The sequence below is a fragment of the Procambarus clarkii genome, chromosome 23, assembly GCF_040958095.1.
Source record: "Procambarus clarkii isolate CNS0578487 chromosome 23, FALCON_Pclarkii_2.0, whole genome shotgun sequence".
NCBI lineage: Eukaryota > Metazoa > Arthropoda > Malacostraca > Decapoda > Cambaridae > Procambarus > Procambarus clarkii.
Genome location: NC_091172.1, coordinates 4,898,182 through 4,912,625, shown reverse-complemented (window position 1 = coordinate 4,912,625; position 14,444 = coordinate 4,898,182). Strand labels below are relative to the sequence as shown.

Here is a 14,444-nt window from a genome sequence, read left to right as displayed (position 1 = left end):
CTCTATCTCTAAAATATAGTAATTTGTATAATTAGTTGTTAATTCAGGAAAACCAAAACCAACAGGTTTCAAGTAACATGGATTATGGGGACTCTTCTTCTTTACATAACCTCCAGAAAAGCTATTTTAAGACGGATGAAAGTAGATTAGATAATAATTTGTTGTTTCTGCCGATCCAATCGATTTTCTGTGCTCTCTTGGGGTGGGTTAAGATCATTCAAATTCCAGATTCAATTCAAATGGAGTCATGATGTCGGCTGTCATACATACTTCATGAGCTCAACGAGTTTGTGCTGTTGGCGTCATCCAAATGGAATCAACGAGAGGGGCTTGGGCATTTTACAATGGTGTTATCATCCTTAGGAAAACTGTTTATTCAGGTAAAGTAATAGGTGTGACACAAATATTGATGAGTTTATAAATACACATGAGAGGATGTGCAGTGACTTAATATCCAACATATTCAGAGATTTGAGTAGGGGTATCGAGTGATGTCTGGGGCCAGAGTTGGATATTCAACCTGTCCTCTTAAAAAGAACGTCAACATTTGCCGTTTGACTCTACGGCTGTTTTTGGACGTTATTTTGTGTAAAACTACGTCTATTTTCGCTTCCATGGACTATCTCTTGTTATACAATGAAATACCACACTCTTATTATTCTATAACTCACTGCTATGCTCTGATATTTGTTCTTCAAGTAAAAATATATATTTTTTTGCCTTAATTAGGCCATAATCCAGAAAATTCCAGCCTATCGATCTTTATATTTAGGAAAACATCTAATAAATTTGGAAATGAATTTTTCGTTCGCCGACAGTTGCCTGTTACTATTTAACCCTCTATGCTTTAATGTCGCTGGTCACTGTGACTTTCCCAGGATTTATATATGTTTTGTAGTAGCATTTAGTCAGACTACAGTAATTTAACTAATGGGAAACCTCTATAGTTGTCGTAAATTAATAATAATAATTTATGAAATAATAAATTAGCAAACATATGCAACATTTTATGTTACGACTTTTCGGGAAGGCCGTTCTGTTTGTTTACAACCCCAATGGTTCAAAATGCACAATACTTTTAATATATAAGTGACTAAGTATGCTCTAATATATGGTCCTCAATGAAAATTATCGTTTTTTTTTTGTTAATTTGTCCATAATGAATAAGATTCCTTACTGTTGATCTTTATATTAAGAAAAACATCTAAACAAATTGGTATTGTGTTTTCGTTCAGATAAAGTTTCCAGATACTATTTCCTAGTTATCAATTAATGTAGGTGGTTATTTTAATTCGCGGCTACCAGGGGCTTTCTCCCATTATACAATATAAATGTACTCACTAACTATTCTCTGGTATCTGTTCTTCAAGTAAAATTACCTATTTTTTTGTTTAATTAGTCCATAATTCATAAAATTCCTTCAGGTCGATCTTTATATTTAGAAAAACATCTAATCACTTTGGAATTTAATTTTTCGTTCACCTACAGTTACCTGCTATTATTTCATTGTTATATTTTATGTCGCTGGTCATTACAATTTTCCAAGAATTTAAACAGCTAAACAGCAAGTAGCATCTTGTTAGAGTACAGTTCCCTATGGAGAACCTCGATAGCTGCCGAATATTATTAATGATTATATATGTAATTTAAAATAATGAATTATATACCATTTCTTATGTTACGTCTTTGGCGGGTAGGCCGTTCTGCGGGTTTACAACCGAATTGTTTAAAAATCACACTATTTTAAATGTATGAGTCACTAGTATGCTCTGATATATGTTCTGCAATGAAAATAAAGATTGTTTTGTTGTTAATTACTCCATAAATGTGTAATGTGTTAATTCAGTCTAAAATCTTTTTGCAACGTTTATATGCGATATACGTAGCTGGAAACTACCTAATATTTAAAAATAATAGTTACAACATTCTATTAATATATAATGTTGAAATAAATATCACACAAAGTCTGTATATCTGTTTTTAGATGTCTTATAAATTTTTTTAAAATAGTATTAATGATGTTTGTGAATCTTGAGTAAAAATTATGTTAATTATTATTAATCTAATTGTTATTATTTTAAGTAAAAGAATTGCAAGTATTCGCATAACCACGGGATCTCTGTTTGTGTATGAATGCACGGATTTGTTTTTGTTATGAGAGGGACGCCTTAGAAAGCATGGTGTAGGCCACCTGTGGCTCGCATCCGATCCCACGATCGTCGTCGCCCCTAAATCAACACAACAGGTATTTAGTATTTACGATTATAATACGTAATATTTCTTTTATAATAATATTGCAGCAGGTGGTGTAGTGGTAGGACACTCGCCTGGCGTTCCGCGAGCGCTATGTCATGGGTTCGTATCCTGGCCGGGGAGGATTTACTGGGCGCAATTCCTTAACTGTAGCCTCTGTTTAACGCAACAGTAAAATGTGTACTTGGATGAAAAAACGATTCTTCGCGGCGGGGATCGTATTCCAGGGACCTGCCCGAAACGCTACTCGTACTAGTGGCTGTACAAGAATGTAACAACTATTGTATATATCTCAGGTTAGGGGCTAGGCATTTACACTCTTAGGTCAGCAAACTAGCTAGAAGGTTAGACTATTAGACTCCACTGGTCAATCGGGGCCCTGCATGACTCAGCTTATCCTAACCTAGCCCAGCTTAAACCGGGTCCATAGAATTACCCCAATCGCCCAAATCAGGCCAAAACTACCCAAATCGTATTAGCATTACGTAAGTAATGAAGAAATATGGTATATTTACTTACTATAATGTTGGTGCTACACGTAGAACATGATCAAACCTATTTTTACTCTGAAATAATCTAATTTCATAACGAAATGAGACGTAAATATGTGAGAGGTGACGCCATAGGAAGTCGACGGTCCAAGCGACAATTGTGTGGAGCGACTTATCCAAGATATATGGTCGCTTGGAGAGTGTTTGCTGCCATAACAGCCTCCTGTACACAGTGATCCAGTCGTCGTATTTCATGGCTCAAATTGTCGCAAATTTAATTGGTAATATTAACAAGTAGAATGTGTATTTATAATAATATTTTTCATAAACAGCCACAAAATATTTAATATTTATTAAAAAAAAGTGTTTGGAAGTTAAATCAATTCCACATGACAATAAATTTGTTATATAGATACTAGCGTTATTCGTTGGTATGCGTTCGCTATTTAAACTACTCCAGTCCTTTTCGTTCATAGAACACCGAACCCTACACGCTCTCTGATATATTGCTTAATTAACAAATATTCACAAATAAAGATTATATTTATATATGTTATCAGAAAGGCAGATATAAAATAGTTTGTGTTAATGCATCACAGAGATTATACCTTATTAGAGAGGAAAAATATTCATATTTTAAACAAGGCTTCTTGGCCGACGCTCTCCCTTTCGATGGGAACTATGACCTTTTGAAAATCAATGTTAATTGAATCTATATATTGTAAAAAACGAAGTTTTTTATGTCATCAGAAAGACATATAAGCTGCATGTTAATACTTTGGTATAAATATAACTGAAGTGAAAGTGAAGATATATGCCTTTTTATAGTTACTTGATGGCTCGCTCAGGGAGTGTGAAGGCCTGCACACAAGCCAATCAATTTTATAATTAATATACATATATGCAAAGTAACGTCAAAGGTTTTTATTTCAGAATAAAGACAGATGTAGACGATAATGTAAATACATTTCAAGGAAAACATATCTTAAATGAAAGCAAAGATATGGTCAAATAAATAGGCAATACCACACCATCGCCAGTGTCCGAACACATGAATATTCGCATTAGGTAGGTGAAAGGAAATGTACCCAACCATTTCCATTTACGCGACCAGTTTCCGTTCTTATGTTCTTACTTACATTTATTGAAATTTATCATCATCATCATTTACAGAAATAAATTAACATAAAAATGTAGTAATTTTAATACACAAAACAGAAGTAGATATGTATGTAAATTATGACGCAGGATAGGATCACTATTGCAGAACTATTCGCATACTTTGCGTCATTATATACAGTACTGGAATTTAAAAAAAATCGCGGAATTCAGAGATAACACCATCATTGGTGTCCAAGAAAAGTGTAAGTACTTCATTTATAATGATGTGCTGCCCGAAATCTTAGCGAAGTATCTAAAATTTGCTTACTGTAAGTAATTCATGCAAATGATTGTAAAGCCGTCGCCCAGTTGGTTGGGTGTGGAGCACATGACTGTTAAACTGCCGCCCAGTTGGATGGGTGTGGAGCACATGACTGTTAAGCTGCCGCCCAGTTGGGTGGGTGTGGAGCACATGACTGTAAAGCTGCCGCCCATTTGGGTGGGTGTGGAGCACATGACTGTTAAGCTGCCGCCCAGTTGGGTGGGTGTGGAGCACATGACTGTTAAGCTGCCGCCCAGTTGGGTGGGTGTTGAGCACATGACTGTTAAGCTGCCGCCCAGTTGGGTGGGTGTGGAGCACATGACTGTTAAGCTGCCGCCCAGTTGGGTGGGTGTGGAGCACATGACTGTTAAGCTGCCGCCCAGTTGGGTGGGTGTGGACCACATGACTGTTAAGCTGCCGCCCAGTTGGGTGGGTGTGGAGCACATGACTGTAAAGCTGCCGCCCAGTTGGGTGGGTGTGGAGCACATGACTGTTAAGCTGCCGCCCAGTTGGGTGGGTGTGGACCACATGACTGTTAAGCTGCCGCCCAGTTGGGTGGGTGTGGACCACATGACTGTAAAGCTGCCGCCCAGTTGGGTGGGTGTGGAGCACATGACTGTTAAGCTGCCGTCCAGTTGGGTGGGTGTAGAGCAAGACTAGTAATTGGACGACTCACCATAGATGTAAAGTGCCTAGTATAGTGACTTGTGAGCCTCTTGTTGAATCATTTGTGATACAAAGATTATTGATGTGTGTATTTGTGTGGGTGATTGAATATGTATGTGAATGTATATGTATGTATATGTATATATGCAATTGACGATCACGAAACAATAATCATTTGTATGCGGAAAATTCCATATTTCATTTCTGTGGATTTACCGCATATGTATATATATGTACATGTATGTATGATTATGTGTACATGTATATATAACATTAATAAGAGGAAATGAAGATGAAGAAATGATAAAAAGAATGGCAATAGTGGATAGTAGTAACACACTTAAGAATTATTCAGTAATAAATACAAACTCGTCCTTCACCTATGATAAAGGAAAGTCAACTTGGAAGGATTCAATTTACATGAGATTAAGATTAGGATACAAATATATCTGGCAATACGGAGTTGATGTCAGTGAAAAAGATAAGGAGTGTAAATTATGTAGTATGCCGCACGCCCACACCTTAGAACATTATGTATTAGAGTGTCAACTTATTGATAACTATAGAAATAAGGAAATAAGTAATGTACCACATCAAATTGTTTGTATGTGTGATAATGGTATGATAGACAGTATACTTAGGAGCTACAAGAATTTTGCCCCAAGAGTGTAACAATTGTATGCTGTACTTACTATATTAACCTGCAATGTTAAATGGGATTCTTGTAATGTTAATTGTCTATTTGTACTTACTGAATTTGTGCGCCCCTTGAGGGACTTGAAGTAGAGGGGGTAGAAATAGCCTAAGTTACTCTATCCCTTTGAGATGTATTTTTTTCTTGTCTCAATAAACATATTTGAACTTGAACTGTAAATATTTGTGGCTTCCTGACCATAAAGTTACCGCCGCAGAGGGTAAGAGACCGGATGTACCCAGTATACAAGCCGCACTAGCTATTAGTTCATATAAGCTGACAACTTACCCAGATAAACATTACTTCCTAATTATATATATATGCAAATAATACAATTAAAATGTTTAAAACGTGATTATATATATGTATCATGTGGACAGTTTTTAATGTAATTTTTTCTCCTGATATTCGGGTTCTTTATTATGCTTCATCTTGAGGCAAAGCCCAATACCTTACGCCATATTGATGCTCTGTCCACAGATCATTCTCTCTCTCTCTCTCAAATCATATACATTGATGGTTTCCTACACCGCCACACGGGTGCAGCTGCAAGTGCAGTTGCCTCTACCCATCAGACAGAACTATTTGCCTTGCTTGTTACACTAAAATGTGTACAAGTGTGTGTGTCTATGTATGTATTAACACGATGTACTGAACGGGGTGAGAATAGCTTGAGCTACCTCATCCATTTGTGTGTATTTTACCTCAATAAACTTATTTCAATTTCAATTCAAGTCTCCAAACTTGATGCATTAATTGTAAGTGATTTTCTACCATCCTGCATTAATTTTAAGTGATTTCTATCATGCTTAATTGCGCGCAACTCTCTAAGACACAATTGTAACATGACCGTGTCTGAAGCTAGACAGAAAACACAACATTATTAGTGATGGTAACATAAGCCATTTCATGTGAATTCCATCTTCGTTGACCTCCGAAACTTGAGGAATGGTCCAGAAAATAGCTACTAAAGTTTAAGTCAAGTGTGAAGATACTTTAGTTGATACTTAGATACTTCCAATAAGTGTAAACATAAGTGCTGACGATGCTACCTTCCTCTATTCAGACCCCAACCCAAACGCACTATATAATAATGAAAATAATAGATTTAAAAAGTCCACTCATGGATGTAAACTAACAAACTCACATCAAACATAAAAAAGACCGACTACTATTTTTGTTCGAAAGTAAATCCTGAAACCAAATTCAACTTCAGATACACAATGTTAACATTAGCAATAATGATTATGGAAAGTTCCTTGACCTATACATAGACAAGAGACTGAACTTCAGCATCCACATACAACACATATGTGAGTGGTGAGAGAGAGAGAAAGAGAGAGAGAGAGAGACAGACAGAGAGAGAGAGAGAGACAGAGAGAGAGAGAGTGAGAGAGTATTCACCTAGTTGTGTCGGCGCGGGTTGAGCTCTGCTCATTCGGCCCGCCTCTCAACTGTCAATCAACTATTACTGACTAACTAATTTTTTTTCTCTCGCACACACACACACACACACACACACACACACACACACACACACACACACACACACACACACACACACACACACACACACACACACACAAACAATCGACCGGGTAAACAAGGATAAACTATTCAACACTGGTGGGACGCGAACAAGGGGACACAGGTGGAAACTGAGTACCCACATGAGCCACAGAGACGTTAAAAGGAACTTTTTCAGTGTCAGAGTAGTTAACGGATGGAATGCATTAGGCAGTGATGTGGTGGAGGCTAACTTCATACACAGTTTTAAATGTAGATGTGATAGAGCCCAGTAGGCTCAGGAATCTGTACACCAGTTGATTGACAGTTGAGAGGCGGGACCAAAGAGCCAAAGCTCAACCCCCGCAAGCACAAATAGGTGAGTACAAATAGGTGAGTACACACACACCAGGAAGCAACCCGTAGCAACTGTCTAATTTCGTACCTATTTACTGCTCGGTGACATCACATTAACATTTACAGAGAGTAGGGAATTAATTAGGTATCTGGGAGCTAGTTAACTGTTGTGGGATGTATATCTTGAGGTACTGTATACAATGTTCACAACAGAGCAATGTATAATCATTTCATTGTATACAACACATTGAGAAAGAATGAAGGTTAGATCCGAAAATTATTGTGTGGCTCTCTCATGACTTGTTTCCGGCGCGAAGAGTTGTGAATTTACATGAAAATGTACCAACAAAATCTTGTTACATAGCAGTAGGAGTAACATTTACTCCCTAGGTCCACGAGTCTAGAGCGCTGTCCACTCGGCCACCACCTCCCTTATGAGAGGGAGAGAGTGAGTGTGTGTGTGTGTACTCACCTAATTGTGCTTGGGGGGTTGAGCTCTGGCTCTTTGGTCCCGCCTCTCAACTGTCAATCAACTGATGTACAGATTCCTGAGCCTACTGGACTCTTATCATATCTACATTTGAAACTGTGTATGGAGTCAGCCTCCACTACATTACTGCCTAATGCATTACATCTGTTAACTATTTTGACACTGAAAAAGTTCTTTCTAACGTCCCTCTGGCTCATTTGGGTACTCAGTTTCCACCTGTGTCCCCTTGTTTGCGTACCACCCGTGTTAAACAGTTTATCTTTATCTACCTTGTCAATTCCTCTGAGAATTTTGTAGGTAGTGATCATGTCTCCCATACTCTTCTGCCTTCTAGTGTCGTGAGGTGCTTTTCTCGCAGCCTTTCTCCGTAGCTCATGCCTCTTAGTTCTGGGACTAGCCTAGTGCCATATCTGAACTTTTTCAAGCTTCGCCTTGTGCTTGACAAGGTACAGACTCCATGCTGGGGCCACATACTCCAGGATTGGTCGTACATATGTGGTATAGAAGGTTCTGAATGATTCCTTACACAGGTTCCTGAAGGCTGTTCTGATGTTAGCCAGTCTCGCATAATCACACACTCACGTGTGTGTGTGTGTGTGTGTGTGTGTGTGTGTGTGTGTGTGTGTGTGTGTGTGTGTGTGTGTGTGTGTGTGTGTGTGTGTGTAAAATATACACTGAGGACAGGCAGCTTGTGCATGTCTATTCGTTAGGTGTATATCGAGGTCCACCTCCAAGGTCGAACTACTGACCTCCACATTCACCCTGGGCACAAGTAGTCTCGAACCACTAACCCCAGGAGCAGGAGACAGTAGTTCTATTAACTACTTTACCTACAGCATAAAGAAGAATTCCAGAAACAAGAAATGGCAGTTGTTAACTGCTTCTGGAATCCTTCCTCGAATGTAGATGTTGCAAGGTTCTTTGATTATGTAAGTTAACAATAAAGAACTAGATACAAATTAAATGTGTGCTATAAAATATGTGTATGTGACATATATTCATATAAGCACAGACGTTGCGGTATTCAGAGTAAGGACAGTTTTTCCTCAGACCCATGCTCACAGTTCCTAGAAACCAGGACAATTTAGTAATCATGCGAAACTGCGGCATCTCTTACCGAGTCCATTTTGAACAAAAGGTAGTGAACAAAGATATCGAGTACATACACGCAAAATATATATTCAGACATTAAGTGTGCAACTTCATCATAGTGAATAATAATAATGGTTCTGTCAACTATGGGTTTCACAATAAACTAAAGGTAACAGGATGAGCATGGGTTGCACAAACTATTGGTAACAGGATGGGTATGGGTTGCACAATAAATTAGGATGAGTGTGTGTGTGCATATTATAAATATATGTGTGTGTGTATATATATATATATATATATATATATATATATATATATATATATATATATATATATATATATATATATATATATATGTCGTACCTAATAGCCAGAACGCACTTCTCAGCCTACTATTCAAGGCCCGATTTGCCTAATAAGCCAAGTTTTCATGAATTAATGTTTTTTCGTCTACCTAACCTACCTAACCTAACCTAACCTAGCTTTTTTTGGCTACCTAACCTAACCTTACCTATAAATATAGGTTAGGTTAGGTTAGGTAGGGTTGGTTAGGTTCGGTCATATATCTACGTTAATTTTAACTCCAATAAAAAAAATTGACCTCATACATAGAGAAAAGGGTTGCTTTATCATTTCATAAGAAAAAAATTATAGTAAATATATTAATTCAGGAAAACTTGGCTTATTAGGCAAATCGGGCCTTGAATAGTAGGCTGAGAAGTGAGTTCTGGCTACTAGGTACGACATATATATATATATATATATATATATATATATATATATATATATATATATATATATATATATATATATATATATATATATATATATATGTCGTACCTAGTAGCCAGAACGTACTTCTCAGCCAACTATGCAAGGCCCGATTTGCCTGATAAGCCAAGTTTTACGAATTAATATATTTTCTCTAATTTCTTTCTTATGAAACGATAAAGCTACCTATTTCATTATGTATGAGGTCAATTTTTTTTATTGGAGTTAAAATTAACGTAGATATATGACCGAACCTAACCAACCCTAAATATTCTTTCTTTCAACCTTTCAAATATTCTATCTCTAATGCTAAGTATATTTAATTCTTTCCGCATGTTGAGAACTTTGGTAGTTATAGGACAGCCAAGTATAATTCTGAGTGCTTCATTTTGCATTTTTTCCAGTCTATCAATACTTTTGCCATTCTGCAGGACCAAAGCTGATGCATGATAGTCTATCAGAGACCTTATATACGCTAAATACATCATTCTTGCTATTCTAATATTAACACCATATTTCGGGCTGTACCCCACTACAGTTCTGAGAGCCTTGAGTCTGTCTCTACATTGTTGATGTAACTTATTGACTGCAGTTGAGGTACAAGGGACAGAGACACCAAGGTATTTGAAAGAAGAGACATAGTCTATTGGTATGTTGTCTATCTTAAGTTTTCGTGGTCCACTTTTGCGGTTGCCAATTTGTCTGTTAAATACCTTAGTTTTAGTAGCGTTGATTACAAGACCAAGGCTCTCACAAGCTGTATGTATACAATTTAAGACTGTTTGCATTTTGCGGTGGGTTTTAGTATGTACAAGGATGTCATCTGCATATCTGATAGTGATGTTTGCCGGACTAGTTGGGATTGATTTTAGTAAAGCATTAATTAGAACATTAAACAAGGTAGGACTAAGTACTCCTCCTTGTGGGGTGCCTAGTTGCATTACTTTAGTTTCACTCTTGTAGCCTTGGAACAGCGCAGAGGACTTCCGGTTGGTAAGATAGCCTCGTATCCACTGTAATAAATGTCCCCCTATATCCATTCTCGCTAATTCATACATAATCACTTCCCTATTAGCAATATCAAAGGCATTTTTTAAATCAAGAAATGTTGTGTACTTGTGCCTTTTATCTCCATGAACAGTAAGAAAGGTTGTGATACAGTTGTGTACACTTTTACCATGTGTGAAACCATTGATATCAGGTGACATGTGCTCTTTAACTCTATACAATAATCTATTAAGCACCATTCTCTCAAAGAGAGAATGGTGCTTAGTTGATTGTCTACTATTCTCTCAAAGGTTTTGCACATGCAACTGGTCAGTGAGATGGGACGGAAAGCATCCGGTTGGCCAGGCTTTGGTACAGGTACCGTAAGACTGGTGGTCCATGATACAGGCAACTGCCCAGAGACATAGCTGGCATTAAACAATTCTAATAATGGGTTACCGGGTACACGATGTAGGAGTCTTAGAATATCATAGGTGATACCGTCCTCACCAGGAGCAGTGCTACTGCCCCTGGAGAGGGCTGCATCCAATTCATAATCTGTATATGGAACATCACATTCATCATGTTGCTTGCTCAACATGAAATTTATGAGAGAATTTCTGTCTGTGGACCTCGCCTGCAATTTCTCCCCAGTGCTAGCTGGTAGCATTCCAAGGCTGGAAACCTGAGCCCATTTTGCAATTAACTGATTGGCTTTCTGTAGCGGGTTTGGGTGTGAAACTTGTCTACTATTTTTACCAATAATTTTGTTTATGCCTTTCCAGGCTTTGCCCAGGGGAGTATGCAGGTTAAGTCCACTAACAAAACCCTCCCATTCATTTTGTCTCAGTTCAGTCATTCTCTCCCTTGCCGCTGCAAGCGCGGCCTGAAACAGTTTTAACATTTGAGGAGTTCTAAGGCTCTTATATGCTTTACCTGTCTGTCTAGCAATTGATTTAAGCTCTTTCAGTTTAGCATCATCATAGTACTGGTTGTGTCTGACCTGTTTACCAGTACTTCTTTTTGTTTGGCGTGACTCACTATTTTTGATGGCCTCATAGGTATATGGGTACATCCGGTCTCTTACCCTCGACCGCGTCGGTACCTTTATGGTCAGGAAGCCACGGATATTTACAATGGGGCTCGGTCAGTCAATATGATTCCTTTGACATCACTCAACTTATGTATTCTGTTCTCGTATTGACAATTTGAATGATATCAAGAATATTTTGAATATCTTCTGACATAGATGGTGCTGTAGTTGATTGTTGTTCATGACCTGTCCAGTGGGTCGAGACTGGTCTCATTAGCATCTCTCAGATTAGTGGGAAGAAATTCTTGCTGCAAGAATGTGTGTTCTCAGAGCTAACTAGGGTAACTAGAATACTTATTTCCTAAATAAATACTTTAATTGTAAATATTTGAAAATATATGGTATGTTTCCGAATTTCTGACGATATAAAACATATTGTGGTTTATAATTAAGTTCTTAATAGTGATCCTATCCTGCATCATAATTTACATAATATCTACTTCTGTTTTGTGTATTAAAATGACTACTTTTTATGTTAATTTATTTCTGTAAATGATGATGATGATAAAGTTCAATAAATGTAAGTAAGAACATAAGAATGAAGGTAACTGCAAAAGACTTATTGGCCCATACGAGGCAGCTCCTCGTATGGAGCTGCCTTTGATAAGTAATTACCAAAGAAGGCACCAAGCCGGGAAGGCTGTGTAGCACAATAAAATAAGTCTACTGCTCCTGAAGAGGACGGTATTACTTACAGTTTACTGAGATTAGTCTCACAAGTACCAGGTAATCCACTTTTAGTGTTGTACAGAATGAGTTTAAGTGAAGGAGTATTACCTGATGATTGGACAGTGTCATTGTTCCCATCCCCAAAGCACACTCAGATAATTATAGATCCATATCTCTAACATAATTTTGTCTATTAGCACAGTTTTCGGCGTGAAGGCATTGAGTAGATCTCGGCAATACAAGAAGTTTCAAGCTAAACTTTCTAATATGCTACACTCACCTGAGGTCCGTAGAAGAGCGAAATCTGATTATGCATTTTGGTTCTACAAGGTAGCCAACTCCATCAAAATATTAAATATGTACCCAACTCAATTAACGATTAATCAACCAATTACTCCATGGGATAACTTGGATCTAGCAGTTGATTTTGTAAATGCACCCAAGAAAGATAATGTACACTTTACATTATTAAAACAGTTAACACTGAAAAGCATCACTGAGAGTACTCAGGGTATGGGTAACGATGTGTATCAGTGCTATACCGACGGTTCTGTAGAAGAAGGTGGACGATGTACCGGATGTGCATGTAATATATTTGAACAATCTTCTCTCGTACATACATGAATGAAGCGCGTCAATGATTGGGCAAGTACAACTCAAACCGAACTTGCAGGCATATACCTTGCCACTGAATTTTTAAAACACAAAGGCAGTCGACTTATATACTGTGATTCGCAGAGTGCACTCCTGGTATTGAACGCACATAGTAGTGACACCCAGAAAATAGTCAGTGATATTCGAATGAATATTTTAGCTGCCAAAGAAAAGAGATTTGAAATTAAATTCCTATGGATACCATCACATGTTGGCATCTCAAGGCATGACACTGTTGATATGCTTGCAAAGACAGCCTGTAGAAAACCAGTGGTAGAAATTTATATGGGTGTTTCATTAGCAGTGACAAAGAGAATACTTAAGCAAACATCTAATGAAAATCTCACCGACCTAACAAATTCACAAAGACCTGAAAATTGTAGCATTAAATATTATGATAGATATCGTGCGGAGACATTCACATACAGGATTAATGGAACAAGAACCCAGCAATGTGATGTTATAGTGGCCATAATACGCTTGGGATATAGACGTATCTGGCAGCTTTCTCAAAACCCAAATGTCGAGTACACAATGTGTCAACTTTGTGAAAGAGAAAATATGCACTCCCTTGAACATTATATTGTAGAATGTCCCATACTGACTGACTTTCGCCCTCCTGGGCTAAGGTATGCTGAACTGTGTAATTACTATTTGAGTACTGGAACACTTGATGATATATTGAACTTGTACCCTAGATTGACCATGTAACGTATCAATTATACAATGAATGTATGTGATGTAACTCTATAACCTGAGCTTGTGAAAGCACCTTAATCACCTTCAGTGATTAAGTGCTTAATTGCACACTAGTTTCTCTATCAGTTATCTCACCTTGTCAGAGTAAAAGAGACAAATATATGTGTATGTATGTGTGCATATATGTATGTATATATATGTATATGTACGCATACGTCTGTGTGTGTATATGTGTATAAAGTATATGTGGAAGCTGGTCAGAATTCAATTTCACCTTTGTAAATGCACGTTAATGACACTATGTAAAAGACACATCGAACACTTTATGTAGGGCATACGTAAATCTGTGTATTTATGTATTTACGTATGTAGCTTAGCCTAGCATTTTAAAAACACTACAATCACCTTATGTGGTTGATTGTTCAATAAATCCCTGAACTATATGTTTAACAAATCTCTAACCCTATCAATGGAGTTAGTTAGTTTAGTTCTTATATTATGCACCCTATACCCATCTTGTGGGCGGTAGTGGAAAGGGTTAGAGTCCATGGCGGACTGAAGAAAATGTATATATGCTGGTTAGCATTGTTAATGTGTGG

The 14,444-nt window shown here is 37.5% G+C and overlaps 1 long non-coding RNA gene across 1 annotated transcript in view; it reads left to right on the top strand.

Moving 5' to 3' along the window:
* Window positions 1–2,138: 2,138 nt before the first annotated feature.
* The window catches only part of LOC138367708 (uncharacterized), a 23,138-nt gene continuing 10,832 nt past the window's right edge, over window positions 2,139–14,444 (top strand). The window contains exon 1 of the long non-coding RNA XR_011229403.1: window positions 2,139–2,245. This is a non-coding gene — a long non-coding RNA (uncharacterized lncRNA). The remainder of the gene's footprint in view (window positions 2,246–14,444) is intronic.